This window comes from Staurois parvus, unplaced genomic scaffold (assembly GCF_062004578.1).
Source record: "Staurois parvus isolate SC_StPar_1 unplaced genomic scaffold, SC_StPar_1.0 ptg000277l, whole genome shotgun sequence".
NCBI lineage: Eukaryota > Metazoa > Chordata > Amphibia > Anura > Ranidae > Staurois > Staurois parvus.
In genome coordinates this window covers 320,731-339,202 of record NW_028318073.1, presented here as the reverse complement: position 1 = coordinate 339,202, position 18,472 = coordinate 320,731, and the positions used below count along the sequence as shown (strand labels likewise).

The following is an 18,472-nucleotide window of genomic DNA, read 5'->3' as shown; positions in this document are numbered from 1 at the left end:
GGTACATTCTAAAGAAAGAAGAACACACTAGTGAGCTCAGCAACATAAAAAGGCATGGACGTCCATGGAAGACAACAGTGGTGGATGATCGCAGGATACTCTCTATGGTAAAGAAAAACCCCATTCACAACATCCAGACAAGTGAAGGACACTCTCCAGGAGGTGGGCGTATCACTGTCAAAGTCTACAATCAAGAGAAGATTTCACGAGAGCAAATACAGTGGGTTCACCACAAGGTACAAACCATTCACAAGCCTGAAGTATAGAAAAACCAGATTAGACTTTGCCAAAAAATATCTAAAAAAACCAGACTAGTTCTGGAAAAGCATTCTTTGGATGGATGAAACTAAGATTAATCTGTACCAGAATAACGGGAAGAAAACAAACGTGGAGAAGGCTTGGAATAGCTCATGATCCAAAGCACACAACGTCATCTGTAAAACATGGTGGAGGCAGTGTGATGGCATGGGCATGCATGGCTTCCAGTGGCACTGGGTCATTACTGTTTATGATGTGATAGACAGAAGCAGCCAGCTGCATTCTGCAGTGTTTTGAGATATACTGTCAGCCCAGATTCAGCCAAATGCAGCAAAGTTGATTGGACAGCACTACGCAGTACAGATGGAAAATGATCCAAAACATACTACAAAAGCAACCCAGGAGCTTTTGAAGAAAAAAGTGGAATATTCTGCAATGGGCAAGTCAATCATCTGATCTCAACCCAATTGAGCATACATTTCACTTGCTGAAGGCAAAACTAAAGGCAGAAAGACCCACAAAAAAAGAACAACTAAAGACAGCTGCAGTTAGAGCCTGGCAAAGCATTAGAAAGGAGGGAACCCAGTCTTTGGTAATGTTGGTAATGCCTTACCTGAGAAACCATCGATCCCGGCGCTGGGCATAGAGATGAGTACAGGAAAGATGGCCACCACTTATCTCTATGCCCTTGGAGGACCAAAGCGATGTCACTTCCCGTTCCGGCCATTTTTTTTTTCTTTTCTTTTTTTTAAAAGCACTAGATCAATTCCTTTTTTTTTTTTTTTTTTGATCCAATGCTTTTTTTGATCCAATGCTTTACATTGTAGGGAAGAGATGGGTCTTATTGACCCCATATCTCTTCATGAAGAGGTCCTGTCACTGATTATTTCTATTACAAGGGATGCATGCATTTTTTGTAATAAGAATAAAAGTGCTAAAAAAAAAAGTTTTCAAAGGGACAGTGCAAAAAAACCCAAAAACATTAAATAAAAGTGCCCCCGTCTCCCCCCCCCCCCTGCTCGCACTGAATGGTGAACGCATACGTAGGTGATGTCCACATATGTAAACAGTGTTCAAACCACACACGGGCAGTATCGCCACAAACGTCAGAGCAAGAGCAATAATCCTAGCACTAGACCACCTCTGTAACTTTACACTGCTAACCTGTAGAAATTTTTAAAGCATCACCCGTGGAGATTTTTAAGTACCACAGTTTGACACCATTCCATGAGCGTGCGCAATTTTAAAGCATGACATGTTTGGTATCTATTTACTCGCTGTAACATTCTTTCATATTTAAAAAAAAACCACCATCACCAGCTGAAGCAGAGCACAGACACCATTTTGTGTAAAATTCAGACAGAAATATGAGGTGAGCGGGGGGATGTGTCAGCAGGAGGCAGAGAGACCACAGTAAAGTGATCTTCCCAGTGAAGAGCTGTACAGGGGTACATGTCGGCATCTGTCCAATTTATCAGTTAGGTCACTGGTGGGAAGGTTTTACTTCTACAGCAGGTGGTCCCAAAACCACCATCTTTAGCAGCCCCTAGCTCTTTAAAAAGCAGTACAGCCCTTTGCGCACCAATTGACCAAAAGCTACCAAGCCTTTTCCAAAGCCCTCTTCACAATGAAGGGGGCCACTCACTTCTGCCTCACTTCTAAGAGTGGGGGAATGTCTTTTACAGTTTGCCTATTGGTGGTTCACAGATATCCCAGACCTGTGGGTTCAGTCGGTGGTTTCAAAAGTGTACAAAATAGTTGTAAATACTCTATCGCTTCACAGCTTACTTCTTGCAAATCAACCAGCAACTGGCCAAGGACAGTTAGATTTGTAAAATGCCCTGAATGTAGCGACCATAGAAGATTAAATGACTGTTGAAAGGGTTATTGTTCCAGATTTATAATTGTTCCCAGAGACCCATGGTCAGGTTGGCATATGTGGGAGCAAAGTTGGTTCACATGGCCGTGCCATGTGTTTGGAGATGGAAATCTCCTAAAAATTTGAAGTAATTGTGGGTTAAACAAAACTCTGGTGCCAAAAATGAATTGGGCCTGTCGGGAATGCAAAAACGAATCAGTAGTGAGAAAATGGTGTACTGCCTGTAGACTTAGTACACCTCCTTTCCTATACTCTCCCTTGCTTCTCGCCCCATCCCTCTCTCCTCACCCCTTCCCAACTTCCTTTTGGATCATTGAAATGATGATACCCCCACTTTGGTTTAGTGTGAGGCACTGAAGTGTGTAGTGCACTGTGTTTTTATTAAGCAGGGGTTCACGCCTCGGGAATGCGACGCTCAAATTAAAGACTTGTCGCTTCTTATCTCCAGGTTGGAGAAGGCTCACAAATGGAGTCAGTGTCTGAGTACACTGCTCAAGCTTTCTGATGCTCGGTTCCAACTTTTACAGGTCCTCTATTTGAAAACTAGGTCTATCAAGGATAAAATGCGGAAAATATGCTATGTACATGCTAACAAACTAGGCAGGTTGTTGGCTAGGGCCTTATATGCTAGAAACAGTCTTGCTTCTCTTCTGAAGGTGAAAGACTGTAGAGATCGAATTACCCATCAACCTAGAAAAATCAGTGGTTTATTTAGTGCATTTTATAATGATTTATATAATTTGCCTTCATGCCCTCCCACCATGTCACCTGAGGTGTTTATCTCTTGCGTCATTCAATATATTACGAAGACTGCTCTCCCCACCCTTCCTGACTCAACCATTCAGGACCTTGAATGGCCCTTTTTGGAGGAGGAAATTGCTATTGCAATTCCATCACTTAAAAATAATAAAAGTCCAAGCCCTGATGGCTATACTGCTCAAATTTTCAAGAACGTTTGTGAATCCCTGTTGCCAATCCTCCTTAAAATGTACAATGCCATCTCACCAGATTCTCCTTTCCCGCCACAGGCTTTGGAGGCTCAAATTACTGTTATACCCAAACCAGGCAAGGACCCCGCTTTGTGTGGAAGCTGCTGTCCTATCCCCTTGACAAATATATATACGTTTATACTCTAAATTGATTGCTACCCGCCTCATGCCTCTATTACTGGACCTGATTCATCTTGATCAAGCAGGCTTTGTCCCTGATTGGGAAGCGCAGGATAACACCCCTAAGACGATACTTCTAATGGAATATGCCCAAAGATGCCTACCCCCTGCTTGTCTTTTTTTGGTGGATGCCAAAAAGGCATTTGATTGGGTTAATTGGACATTTCTTGAACAAAGGTTGTGACAAATAAGCCTGAACCTGCTTAATAAAATATTAGCCCTTTGTGGACATCCGTATGCGAGAGTCTGATCAAATGGCCTCCTCTCAGATCCTATTTGTATTTCAATGGTTTTTATTAATTTTAAACAGTATAAAACAGAGGCAACAAAACACACCCACGCAGGGGCTATCAATTGCACCAATAAAAAAGGCATAATAGAGCAGACAACACTCTAATTCCAATAAGGCAAAACGTATGCCCACGCAGGGGCTATCAATGGCACATAGGTTACAATAACATCAATAAGACTCTGACTATCGCAACTAAAGACAGTTGTCCACTGTTACATCAAAACAAACAGAAAAGGAGAGAAGAAGAGCAGAGAAGAAAGGGAAAAAAAAACAAACAAAAAAAAAACCAAAGAGCAGGGGTCCACGAGCGCCAATACCAAACTCCATTACCTCCCCACACTGGCCGGGGGGAGCGTGAGAAAGGCGTATTGCAACCACCTCAGATCCTATTTGGATACACAATGGCACCCGGCAGGGGTGCCCTCTTTCCCCCTTGCTCTGTTTTGTCTATGGAAAACCTTGCCATTGCCAAATGACGAGACCCCAATTTTCAGGGTCAGTTAGGTTAAAAGCCACTACAAACTCTTGCTCTATGCAGACAACTTTTTATTACAGTGCCTTGAAAATGTATGCATACCCCCTGAAATTTTCCACATTTTGTTATGATACAACCAAAAACGTAAATTTATTTTATTGGGTGTTTATGTGATAGACCAACACAAAGTGGCACATAATTGTGAAGTGGAAGGAAAATGATAAATGTTTTTAAAATTTAAAAAATTAAATATCTGAAAGTGTGGCGTGCATTTCTATTTAGCCGCCTTGAGTCAGTATTTTGTAGAACCACCTTTTGTTGCAATTACAGCTGCAAGTCTTTTGGGGTATGTCTCTACCAGCTTTGACATTTTTGCCCATTCTTCTTTGCAAAATAGCTCAAGCTCTGTGAGATTGTATGGAGGTGTCTGTGAACAGCAATTTTCAAGTCTTGCCACAGATTCTCAATTGGATTTAGGTCTGGACTTTGACTGGGCCATTGTAACACATGAATTTGCTTTGATCTAAACCATTATATTGTATCTCTGGCTGTGTGTTTAGGGTCGTTGTCCTGCTGGGAGGTAAACCTTCGTCCCAGTCTCAAGTCTTTTGCAGGCTCTAACAGGTTTTCTTCTAAGATTTCCCAGTATTTGGCTCCATCCATCTTCTTATCAACTCTTACCAGCTTCCCTGTCGCTGCTGAAGAAAATCATCCCCACAACTTGATGCTGCCACCACTATGTTTCATGGTGGAGATGGTGTGTTCAGGATGATGTGCAGTTAGTTTTTTGCCACACATAGCATTTTGCTTTTCGGCCAAAAAGTTCAGTTTTGGTTCATTTAACCAGAACACCTTCTTCCACATGTTGGCTGTGTCCCCCACATGGCTTCTCACAAACTGCAAATGGTACTTCTTATTGCTTTCTTCTTGCCACTCTTCCATAAATGACAGATTTGTGGAGTGTATGACTAATAGTTGTCCTGTGGACAGATTCTCCCACCTGAGCTGTGGATCTCTGCAGCTCCTCCAGAGTTACCATGGGCCCCCTGGTTGCTTCTCTGATTAATGCTCTCCTTGCCTGACCTGTCAGTTTAGGTGGACGGCCATGTCTTGGTAGGTTTGCAGTTGTGCAATACTCTTTCCATTTTTGGATGATGGATTGAACAGTGCTCCGTGAGATGTTCAAACCTTGGGATATTTTTTTATATCCTAACCCCGCTTTAAACTTATCCACAACTTTATCCTTGACCTGTCTAGTTCCTTGGTTTTCATGATGCTGTTTGTTCACTAATGTTCTCTAACAAACCTCTGAGGGCTTCACAGAACAGCTGTATTTAAACTGAGATTCAATTACACACAGGTGGAATCTATTTACTAATTAGGTGACTTCTGAAGGCAATTGATTCCACTAGATTTTAGTTAGAGATATTAGAGTAAAGGGAGCTGAATACAAATGCACGCCAAACTTTTCAGATATTTATTTGTAAAAAATTTGGAAAACCTTTTATCATTTTCCTTCCGCTTCACAAATATGTGCCACTATGTGTTGGTCTTTCACATACAGTTCGGTCCATTTATATATATATGGGCACAATTTTCATACTTTTGACTTTGTATGCCACCAGAATAAATTAAAACAAAACAATCCAAATGAATTTGAAGTGCAGACATTCAGCTTTAATTCAAGGGGTTGAACATAAATATCAAGTACACATTTTAGGAACTGCAACCATTTTTATGTACAGTCCCTCCATTTTCAGGGGCTCAAATGTACCGTATTTTGCGCTCCATAAGACGCACCTAGGTTTTTGAGGCTGAAAATGAAAAAAAATATTCTGAACCTATGGACTGCAGACATAGTACAGGAGATGACCAGAGACTGCGGACACAGTACAGGAGATGACCAGAGACTGCGGACGCAGTACAGGAGATGACCAGAGACTGCGGACGCAGTACAGGAGATGACCAGAGACTGCGGACGCAGTACAGGAGATGACCAGAGACTGCGGACGCAGTACAGGAGATGACCAGAGACTGCGGACGCAGTACAGGAGATGACCAGAGACTGCGGACGCAGTACAGGAGATGACCAGAGACTGCGGACGCAGTACAGGAGATGACCAGAGACTGCGGACGCAGTACAGGAGATGACCAGAGACTGCGGACGCAGTACAGGAGATGACCAGAGACTGCGGACGCAGTACAGGAGATGACCAGAGACTGCGGACGCAGTACAGGAGATGACCAGAGACTGCGGACGCAGTACAGGAGATGACCAGAGACTGCGGACGCAGTACAGGAGATGACCAGAGACTGCGGACGCAGTACAGGAGATGACCAGAGACTGCGGACGCAGTACAGGAGATGACCAGAGACTGCGGACGCAGTACAGGAGATGACCAGAGACTGCGGACGCAGTACAGGAGATGACCAGAGACTGCGGACGCAGTACAGGAGATGACCCAGAGACTGCGGACCCAGTACAGGAGATGACCCAGAGACTGCGGACCCAGTACAGGAGATGACCCAGAGACTGCGGACCCAGTACAGGAGATGACCCAGAGACTGCGGACCCAGTACAGGAGATGATCCAGAGACTGCGGACCCAGTACAGGAGATGATCCAGAGACTGCGGACAGTGCAGGGGATGACCAGAGACTGCTGACCTTTGGGGAGGGAGGGGGAGCAGGTACCTGCTCCCACTTCCGCGGAGTTGTTGTCCCTTTAGTGTGGGCACCCGGCTTTGTGATTGGTCCAGCATCTTCTGGGACCTGTCGTGTCCCAGAAGACGGCGTACTATTCACAAAGCGCAGCGCTTCTCGCACATGCGCATTGGGCACCCGGCTGTCACAGCTGAAAGCCCACACTAAAGATGCCGACGCGGGAAGCCATTTCAGCGCTGGACCGAGGAGCAGGTAAGGTCCTGCTGCAGAGAAGAGACGAGCAGCTGGCCCGATATTTTGACATGGCGGCGGCGGTGGGAGTACCGGACCGGCCGTTCCATATTCTCTCCATAAGGCACACTGACATTTCCCCTCCCTTTTTTTGGGGGAAAAAAGTGCGTCTTATGGAGTGAAAAATACGGTAATTGGACAAATGAATATAATCATAAATAAAATGTTCATTTTTAATATTTTGTTGAGAATCCTTTACTGGCAATGACTGCCTGAAGTCTGGAACCCATGGACATTACTAAAGACTGGGTTTCCTCCTTTCTGATGGTTTGCCAGGCTCTAACTGCAGCTGTCTTCAGTTGTTCTTTGTTTGTGGGTCTTTCTGTCTTTAGTTTTGCCTTCAGCAAGTGAAATGCATACTCAATTGGGTTGAGATCAGGTGATTGACTCGGCCATTGCAGAATATTCCACTTCTTTTCCTTCAAAAGCTCCTGGGTTGCTTTTGCAGTGTGTTTTTGGATCATTGTCCATCTGTATTGTGATGCGCCATCCAATCCATTTTGCTGCATTTGACTGAATCTGGGCTGACTGTATATCTCAAAACACTGCAGAATGCACCCGGCTGCTTCTGTCTTCTGTCATATCAATAAACATCAGTAACCCAGTGCTACTGGAAGCCATGCATGCCCATGCCATCACACTGCCTCCACCATGTTTTACAGATGACGTTGTGTGGTTTGGATCATGAGCTGTTCCAAGCCTTCTTCACACTTTTTTCTTCCTTTCATTCTAGTACAGAGTAATCTTAGTTTCATCAGTCCAAAAGATGCTTATCCAGAACTGGTCTGGCTTTTTTAGATGTTTTTTGGCAAATCTAATCTAGCTTTTCTATTCTCCAGGCTTATGAATGGTTTGCACCTTGTGGTGAACCCTCTGTATTTGCTCTCGTGAAGTCTTCTCTTGATTATAGACTTTGACAATGATATGCCCACCTCCTGGAGAGTGTCCTTCACTTGTCTGGATGTTGTGAATGGGTATTTCTTTACCATAGGGAGGATCCTGAGATCATCCACCACTGTTGTCTCCTGTGGAAGTCCGTCGCTTTTTATGTTGCTGAACTCACCAGTGCTTTTATTCTTTTCTCAGAATATACTAAACTGTTGATTTGGCCACTCCTACTGTTGCTGGTAGATTCGTTGCATTTTTGAAGCCCTTACAATGGCCTGTTTCACTTGCATGGACAGCTCCTTTGACTGCATAATGTAGGCTCACAGCAATATATTCCAAATGCAAATACCACACTTGGAATCAACTCCAGACATGACAAAATGTGGACTATTTCAAGGGGTATGAATACTTTTTCATGGTACTGTATGTATGACATACCGCCGTGTCTCTATCCCTTCTATATTCGGCGCATTTCAGAAGTTTGGTGTATTGAGCAATTTTAAAGTTTAATCATGATAAGACTGAGGACATGAATATCTCTTTGCCCCACTCCACTTTATCTAGACTTTGAAGCAACTTTATGCTTAAATGGCAACACGAAGCCATAAAATATTTAGCTGTCCAAATTACATCTAGTGTCTGCCCTGATAGATCTTAACTGTACCCCTCTATTGCGCACCATTCGTTATTGCCTTAAGTCTTATGATAAGCCTCACATTTTAGTATAAATGTAATCAAAATGTGTTTTGCCGAAGCTCCTGTATGCCTTTTAAAGCCGTCCCTCTCCCTCCTCCCCCCAGAGTTCTTTCTCTCTATCCATAAAGCTTAATAGCTTTATTCCTACATCTGGCGTAATAAGAAACACAGAATTAGCCTGTCTACTCTTTCTTTACTTAAGTGTCGGGGAGGGATGGCCTTGCTTCACATTACCTTATACTCTCAAGCGACATCCCTGCTTCGCATTTTGGACTGGTACCATAGTAGATTGTCTAAATTGTGGACACAAAAGATGTCCTACTTTCTCCTGACCTCACTTCTTTACTTTGGACTAAACCTAGTCGCAGACCCTGAAGGACCTTTTTCGACTCACTAGTGCTACCCTGCATGCATGGGACCAATACTTGAGTAAGGGACTGCTCTCATCGAGACCGAGCCCATTGACTCCCTTGTTTAACGCTTCTTTCACCCCAACCCTTACTGAATACCACTCACGCTGAACTCAGCCCAGCTTGACCCAAAGGAGAAGAACTCTAGCTGCAGGAAGATATTACAACAAGAAACTGTGCTGCATGCTAGACCAGCTTCAATCAAACGCCCCTTGGGAAACATCTCTCCATATCTGATCCCCACTCCATGCACCTTTAAATGCCTCCTCTACTGCTCCTTTTCATATTCCTTTCTTGCGTGCCCAAAACCTCACTTCTTTGTCCCTCTGCTCCACCCAAAAACTTGTACATCTCACCCTCACTGCTTCCATCTCCCTACTACTGCTCTCATCACCTCCTGCTAATACTTCACTTTCCTGCTGACCCTAACACCAGGACTGGAAGGCATACGCGCTCGTATACATCCCGCTCACATGCCACCTTCCTCACCCTTCTTCTCCTTCTAACCTCTGGGGATATCTCCCCGAATCCTGGCCCTCTACTACTTCGCCCTTACACAAGACATCCTCTTTCTTCCGGGAATTACCGCAATCCCCTCAACCTAATATCTGTCCCCTTGCTCCCCAAAACCACCCTCCCGTTTTCATGTGCACTCTGGAACGCCGGCTCGGTCTGCAATAAAATCACCTCTATCCACGACCTCTTCGTCTCCCGCTCCCTGAACCTCCTAGCTCCCGCCGAAACCTGGCTCCAAGCAGCAGATTCTGTCTCCCCCGCAGCACTCCCCTTTGGAGGCCTCATCCTGACCCACTCACCCAGACCCAGTGGTCGGAAAGGAGGCGCGGTTGGTCTACTTCTGTCACCACTGTGCACCTTTCAAGTACTCCCTAACTCTCCATCTCTATCCTTCTCTTCTTTCGAGACCCACTGCATCCGGCTATTCTCTCCGATCTCTCTGAGGATTGCAGTGATCTATCGGCCTCCTGGACCCGTGTCCCGCTTTCTTGACTTCGCTGCCTGGCTACCCTACTTTTTCCTCTGAGCTACCCACTATCATCCTCGGAGACTTCAATATCCCTATTAACGTCAGTAACCCGGCTACATCCCAACTCTTCCACATAACCTCATCTTTTGAACTAGCACAGTGTATACAGTCCTCCACTCACTCTGACGGAATACCTTAGACCTAGTCTTCTCTCACCACTGTACTCCCTATAACCTCACAAACACCCCCTTTCTCCTCTCTAACACCTATCCCACCAAACAACAAACAATTACCAGCAGAAATCTCCAAAACCTAAACCCGGCTCCCTTCCACTCTGCAACTGACCAACTCTATGACCGCATCAATCCCTTGTCCTGCCCTGACCTGGCCACTGCTGTCTACAACAACTCGCTTTCATCCGCCTTAGACTCGCGTGCTCCCCTAACACGAAGCATCAGGCCCCGACCACTACAACCCTGGCAGACTGACCACACCCAAAATCTCAAACGACACAGTCGCGCGCTGGAGCGATTATGGCGTAAAACCAAATCCCACCAAGCGGTCACCCGTTATAAATCTGCCTTCTTAACATACACCTCCTCCCTTCACACTGCTAAACAAGCCTACTTTGTCACTCTCATTAATACCTTCTCTTCCAGTCCTCGTCGGCTCTTCTCTACTTTTAACTCCCTACTTTCTCCACCTCCACCGCCACCGAGCGCCTCACTCACTGCCCACAAGATTGCAAACCACTTAAAAAACAAGATTGACGCAATTCGTAGGGACATCGCCACTACACAGACACCCACCCCACTTAGCATTCCTCATACCACACCTCCCTCAACACTTTCCTCCTTTGACCTCGCTACCACCGAAGAGGTCCTTAAGGTCTTCTCAGAAGCCCGCCTCACCACCTGCCCCCTGGACCCTCACAACTTCTTCCGTCACCCTCCTCTTCCATCCTATGCTCCCTCACTCACATCTTCAATCTTTCCCTCTCTACAGGTGCCTTCCTCTCCCCTCTAAAGCACGTGCACATCACTCCCATACTTAAAAAAAACCCTCCCTAGACCCCACCAACCTGAACAACCTAAGACCCATCTCCCTGCTGCCATTTACCTCTAAACTCCTAGAACGCTTAGTCTACAGTCGTCTGAGCTCCCACCTCACTGACAACAACCTTCTCGACCCTTTACAGTCTGGCTTTCGCCCTCTACACTCCACTGAAACTGCCCTACTAAAACTCTCTAATGATCTACTAACTGCTAAAACCAACGGCCACTATTCAATACTCTTACTACTCGACCTCTCCGCGGCTTTTCAGGCCAAGAGAGTGTAATTTTTTGAGGAGGAGGGGATGGTCAACCGTGTCAGAGACTCCACTCTCTCCTGATTCTCCTCCTATCTATCGCAGTGCTCCTTCACTGTTACCTATAACGCTGCAACCTCCTCCTCCCTCTCTCTGTAGGGGTCCCTCAAGGTTCTGTCCTTCGACCCCTTCTCTTCTCCATCTACACCTCCTCCCTTGGTCACTTTAAATTCCCACGGCTTTAATTACCATCTCTATGCTGACGACAAGCAAATCTATCTGTCTACCCCTCACCTCACCCCTTCAGTCTCCACCCGCATCGCTAGCCTACTTAGTGACATATCTGCTTGGATTTCACTCCACTTCCTCAAACTCAACCTTTCCAAAACTGAGCTCCTAGCATTCCCCCTGCCTGCGCCACCCCCACTGACTTCACCATAAATATCGATAACACCATCCTCAGTCCATCCCCTAATGCCAGGATACTAGGTGTAATCCTAGACTCCCATCTGTCCTCCCAGCCCCAGATCCAATCGCTCACACAATCATGTAGACTTCACCTCCGCAACCTCTCCAAGATATGACCGTTTCTAACCCTGGAAGCCACTAAGCAACTTATTCACTCCCTTGTCCTATCACGCCTCGACTATTGTAACTCCCTCCTCATTGTCCTACCTCCAGTCTATCATGAATGCTGCTGCCAGACTCATCCACCTCACTAACCGTTCTGTATCTGCAACCCCTCTCTGCCAATCCCTCCCACTGGCTCCCAGTTGGCCAGCGGATAAAATTCAAAACACTAACAATGACATATAAAGCCATCCACAACACTGCCCCAATTTACATGACCGATCTTATCTCTAAATATCACCCAAATCGTACACTCCGCTCCTCGCATGACCTCCTGCTCTCTAGCTCCCTTATCTCCTCCTCCCATGCTCGTCTCCAAGATTTCTCCAGGGCGTCGCCCATCCTCTGGAACTCCCTACCCAAATCTGTCAGACTATCACCTTCTCTACTTACCTTTAGGCGATCACTCAAAACCTATCTCTTCAGGGAAGCCTATCCCGCCCTCTGCTAATACTGGAATCCTCTACCCTTCCAACCAATCCATCCCCCACAGTTATTACCTATTGTACCATTCACCCCTCCCTCCTAGATTGTAAGCTCCAAGGAGCAGGGCCCTCAAATCCCGCTTGTATCGAACTGTATTGTTACTGTATTGTCTCCCACTATAATGTAAAGCACTAAGCAAACCGTTGGTGCTATATAAATCCTATATTATAATAATAATATATTCTTCTGGTGGAAAAATTATAACTCTCTACTATGCCACACCTTGTAAGGAGGAACATTGGTCTCGCTTTCTTGAATCTTTGCAAATTGCCACAATCCAAAAAGTGCTTGGCTGGAATATACACAGCTATAACATTTCCTTAAATAGTACTCCTGTTTGGATTTCCTGACTAGAGCACCCACGGAGTTTGAGCCGTTAATCTCCCAGTCCTCCAGACCTGACCACCCACTTTCTTAGTGGGTCAGAGGATCCTTATCATATCTGGCTGCACATGTGGGAAATGCATAGCAGGAGTACAATTATCAAAAATAACAATATACATATGCGGACTGTTATGTTTACGATTGTTGCAGGAATCTTATCAGAACTCACTCTTATTTATATCCAAATGGCAGCAGGAATTGAATACACTGGCAGATGACTTGGAGTGGCATAAAATCTTTGCGTTATCCTACAAGCTTTCAGCATCTTCCATTGCCCAGGAATGAAATTATTGTAAATTCTCCAGGTAGTTTCCCTGCCCCTCCATTCTTCATAAAATTGATCCTACCATCCCTGACCTATGTTGGCGCTATTTGTGGGCTCCTGGCTCTATGACTCCTATCTGGGGTACTTGCCCACGTATTGCCCCTTTTTGGAAAAAATTATTGTAACTATTCACTGACGTGGTGGGTGATACATACCCAAACCATCCCCAGCTCATGGTTTTATCCCTGTTGGCAGACTTCTACAAACAGATCAAAAAGAATCTGATTACATTTTTCTTTCTGCTGCTTGATTTGTTATTGCCAAACACTGGCGCCAATCTGAGCCACTGACTTTAGCCACTTGGGCTTGAGTAATGAATCAAATTGAATACTTTGAGACTTTGATAGCTTGGGACGAAGATAAATCTGAATCTCACAACCTTATTTGGACTGTCTGGAATCATTTCCTGTACTGATCCACCATTTGAAACATTTACCTCCACCGTTAACTCATGGCCTTCCACTCCCCCCCAGTCCACCCCCTTTATTTCCCTTTATTTTTTTTTATTCCCCCCCCCCCCCCTACTCTTGTGGTGCTCCTGGTTTATGCTCTCTATGATGATCTGTTCTTATTCTGAATCTCCTTTCCTGCTCTTAAGATCCATGTTTCTGTACCTTGTATGCTCTGGGCTGTATTATGGAATTGAGTGCTGGTTTCCTACTTCATATGCATGTGGACTGATTGCTTTTGATACTTGTATTCTTACTATACATTTCCTACAGATATGATTAGGCTCTTCTGATCTGTTTGTATTTTATTTTCACGTTATTACATTTGTCAGTATGTCGTATAATGACTTCAAAATCAATAAAAAGGATTAAACCTAAAAAAAATTTCATGAAAATGTATGTATTTTTTTTTTTATTAACATGCTTTCACTAGGTCAGCGCCAAACCTGTAATATGATGATGCTGTACTGCACTGGTGACAGTGTGTAAAAAAAAAAAAAAAAAAAAAGTAAATAAATTCTTCATTTTCCAAAATATTGTGAAGAATATATTACAACTTCAAAAAAAGTTGCCATACCTCTTACTAAATGCCTTGGACAGTCTACTTTCCAAAAGGGGATCTTCTTGGGGGGGGGTATATGTACGGTCCTGGCATTTTAGGGCCTCAAGAAATGATAGGTCACCAGTACACCAGGATTGATCAATTTTCAAATATATATTCCATAGTTTGTACACTCAATAACTTTCACACAGACTTCTGTACGTAATATATTCTGATTTGGGTTATTGTTACCAAACACATGTAGCAGACTACATTTTTTCCTAAATTTATGACGAAAGAATATTTTTTGCAAAATGTTATAAAAGAAACTCAGAAAAACAATAAACCAGTGGTAATTAACCACCTCCCGCCCGCAGTATAGTCCAATGACGGGCTCAAGGTGGTTCTCTCGTTCTGGGAGGACATCATATGACGTCCTCCCATTCTCAACTCGCATGCGCGGCTCCGGGAGCGTGCAGTGCGGCGATCAGCGGTGTGCTGTGTCCCTCGGACACAGCGGATCACCGATCCACGGAAAGAGCCGAAGACGTCGACTCGGTCATGTGATCAGCTGTCTCCAGTCACAGCTGATCACATGTAAACAGGGAAATGCTGGTTATCGGCAGTTCTCTCCTCTCGAGCTGTCACGCTGACAGCTCGAGAGGAGAGGAGAGCCAGAAACCGGCATTCCATGGAGGGGACATGTACACTGATCATCAGGGCACTGTTGATCAGTGTGCCCTGATGATCAGTGTAGCCCCATAAGTGCCAGCTGTCAGTGTCCATCAGTGCCAGCTGTCAGTGCTGAAAAGTGCCACGTGCCAGTGCCCATCAGTGCCACATCAATGCCACATATCAGTGCCTACCAGTGCACATCAATGCCACATATCAGTGCCCATCTGAGCTGCCTTTCAGTGTCACCTATCAGTACTGCCGATCAGTGCAACCTATCAGTGCTAGTGAGTGCCGCCTATTAGTGCCATATATCAGTGCTGCCTTTCAGTGCCCATCAGTACCCATCACTGCAGCCTTATTAGCGCACATCAGTGAAGGAGAAAAATCACTTATTACAAAATTTTAGAACAAAAACTAAGAAAAAAATGTTTTTTTTTTTTCCAAGATTTTCAGTGGTTTTTGTTTTAAGAAAAAATAAAAAACCCAGAGGTGATTAAATACCACCAAAATTAAGCTCTATCTGCCACAAAAAATGATAAAAATGTCATATGGGTACAGTGTTGCATGACCGCGCAATTGTCATTCAAAGTGTGACAGCGCTAAGAGCTGAAAATTGGCCTCGGCAGGAAGGGGGTATAAGTGCCCTGTAGGCTAGCGGTTAAAGTGGTAGTAAGCTCTCAATGCATACTAGCACATTATAATATTACCTTGCAAAGGGGAACATTGTTTTTTCTCTGAACAGGAGTAAAAGTGAAATCACCCAATGAGTACTATTGCCCTGGTGACAACAAGAGATTTCCTCTTCATTCTTGCTGTGTTTCAAGAAACTAAGTAAACACAAATCTCCCTATAGGGCTACAAATAGCAAAATTTATAAAATACAGATGTTTTAACTTTCCATACTATATACAAGGCAAAAAAAAATGTTGGATTTGGATATACCTGACACACGATGAAGAGTATATAACCTTTTTAATCATATGTTTTTGATCATGGAAAACATATTCAGCGTGTTCTGTTTTTGCATGTAATTGTCCTTCTTGAAATGCATCTCCAGCATGACGTAAAGGTATTTCATTATCTAATTGTATTTTAGATTTTGACCCAAGCAGTTTGCTAGGAATGACCTGGAGTGAATAATAATGACAGTGAAGTTATTATTAGCATGCCAGAGGACTACTCATTTGTAATTTTACCTGCTAATTTGCTGTCATCATTCTGTATATTTTTTTTATTTGCTTGCTCTATCCAATGTCAGATTTAAAAGATGCTTCAAAGGCAGGGCCTGGGACAAGATGTGGGCGGGAGGGGCGGCTGCTCTGGGGGCAATGGTTTAATGTAGGGATGGGGGCACCAGCCTTCTGTTAAAGGCTGACTGGAGTAGTGACAGTGCCATCACTAATCTTGTCCACCCAGGAGTTGAGTGGTCTCTCTCCCCCTCCTTCCTACCATTGCAGCGCTCCTGTATTCAAAAGGGGCAGTTGTAATCATAGAAACACAGGACAGCTGCACTGGCAGATGGGAGGCTCTCTCTCTCCCTCCTGTCAGTGCAGTGCTCCTGTATCCTGTTAACATAGCTGCCTGCTTCTGCATACAGGTTCACTGACAGCTGTTATCTCACACCCCCTGGCCACCTTCTACCTATTTTAGGAGAATAATGAATTAAAGTGTTTGTTCACCAATGCCAGATGTCTGCCAAGCAAAATAGGTGAGTTGTAAGCTTTGTTGCATGAACAGAACTATTATTTAATTGGTATTGCTGAATCTTGGCTTCATTCTTCACATGACTGGGCCATTAATATTCCTGGCTATGTGCTCTTTCGGAGAGACAGGGTAAAAAGTGGTGTCTGTCTCTATGTGAGAAGTGATCTCAGAGCGAGTGTGAAAAAGGACCTAGTTGATGGAGAGTGTGATGAGGCTGAAGCATTATGGGTGGAACTGCACATGGGGGTGCGAACTACAAACGTAATCATTGGAGTTTGTTATAGGCCTCCCAGTGTTAATGAGGAGGTGGAGACTCAGCTCCTTGAACAGATCGGAAGGGCTGCAAGCGCTGGGACAGTGATAATAATGGGGGATTTTAACTACCCAGAAATTGACTGGAGTAATGGTACTGCAGGAACAGTTAAAGGGCAAAAATTTATAAACCTACTACAGGACAATTTTTATGTTACAATTCATAGAGGCCCCAACTAGGAATGATGCTCTGCTGGACCTGGTAATCTCAAACCATGCAGAGCTTATTACGAACGTCCATATAAAAGAACATTTGGGTAGCAGTGACCATAATATTAATTATTTTATTGTTAGCTGTAAGCAACAAGCACATACGGGAAAAATAAAACCGCTCAATTTTAAGAGCGCTAATTTTCCAAGGCTGAGAGTTGCTCTCAAGACTTAGACTGGGAGGGAATATTGTCATCAATGAACAGAACACAGAAACGGGAGTTCTTCAAAAAGACTGTATGTGAACACACTGCAAAATATATTCCCATGGGCAACAAGTTTAAAAGGCTAAAAATCAAACCTATGTGGCTTACGACTAAAGTTAAAAAAGCTATAAATAATAAGAAAAATGAAGGAACGCTATCATCGTTTAAACATTACAAAGAGTATGCAAAAAGGAAATAAAGGCCGCATACATTTTTAATTAAAAACATAATCCATGCATCAGCTACACTGATTAGAACCTAATTGAAGAGGGAGGAGCCTGGTCATGGCGGTAAGGGACAGCATGATGTGAGCGCTATCTGCAAGTCAGCCACTTGCCCCTCAAAAGTGTCCTGCAAAGTCGTCAGGGATGCCTGTAAAGCCCTACCTGTGAGAGGGGGGATCTCGCTGGAGGAGTGAGAGAGTGAGGAGAATTGTCGAGTGCGGAGGTTGCAGAACGGGTCAGTCGAAGAGGAGGACAGAGCGTCTGAGGTCCGATGCAGTAGGACAGCTGAGGTTTCCGTCCAGAGCAGCGGGTTGCTTGGAGCCTGGAGGATGCGAAGACGGCCATGTGACCTCCCGCAAGGGAGTACTGGGAGGAGGAGAAGCAGGCCGGTGTTCCCAGGCAGAGGGAGACGCTGGCTCTCCCACTGACTACACAGGGCTAATACTATCAGGAACGGGACCCAACGGGGAATCTCCTCCTAAGCAAAGTAAAAGCAGCAATACAAACGGAGGGGCTGGTGAGAATCACAGCCCACAGAACGAAGAGCCTGAAGCCACCTCATTCAAAAGAGAAGACAGCAGGAGAGTAAGTGTGAGAGGCAAGGTGTATTGTATTGCATGCAATGAACTGTACGTAAAGTGAATTTAAAGGGGGAGATCACCCAGGGGGATTAGAAGAAAGGAGGATAAAGTAACAAAGTACAGATCCCCAGAAGATATACAGTCAGGTCCATAAATATTGGGACATCAACACAATTCTAAAATTTTTTGCTCTATACACCACCACAATGGATTTGAAATGAAACGAACAAGATGTGCTTTAACTGCAGACTGTCAGCTTTAATTTGAGGGTATTTACAGCCAAATCAGGTGAACAGTGTAGGAATTACAACAGTTTGCATATGTGCCTCCCACTTGTTAAGGGACCAAAAGTAATGGGACAATTGGCTTCTCAAAAGTAATGTAAACAATTGGTAAGCCTCAAAAACAGGAAGGCCAGATTAGAGTTTGC

The 18,472-nt window shown here is 44.5% G+C and overlaps 1 protein-coding gene across 1 annotated transcript in view; it reads left to right on the top strand.

Annotated features, from left to right (window-relative positions):
• The window catches only part of SOS1 (SOS Ras/Rac guanine nucleotide exchange factor 1), a 308,846-nt gene that overhangs the window by 99,375 nt on the left and 190,999 nt on the right, over window positions 1-18,472 (top strand). The gene's annotated exons all lie outside the window — the stretch shown is intronic.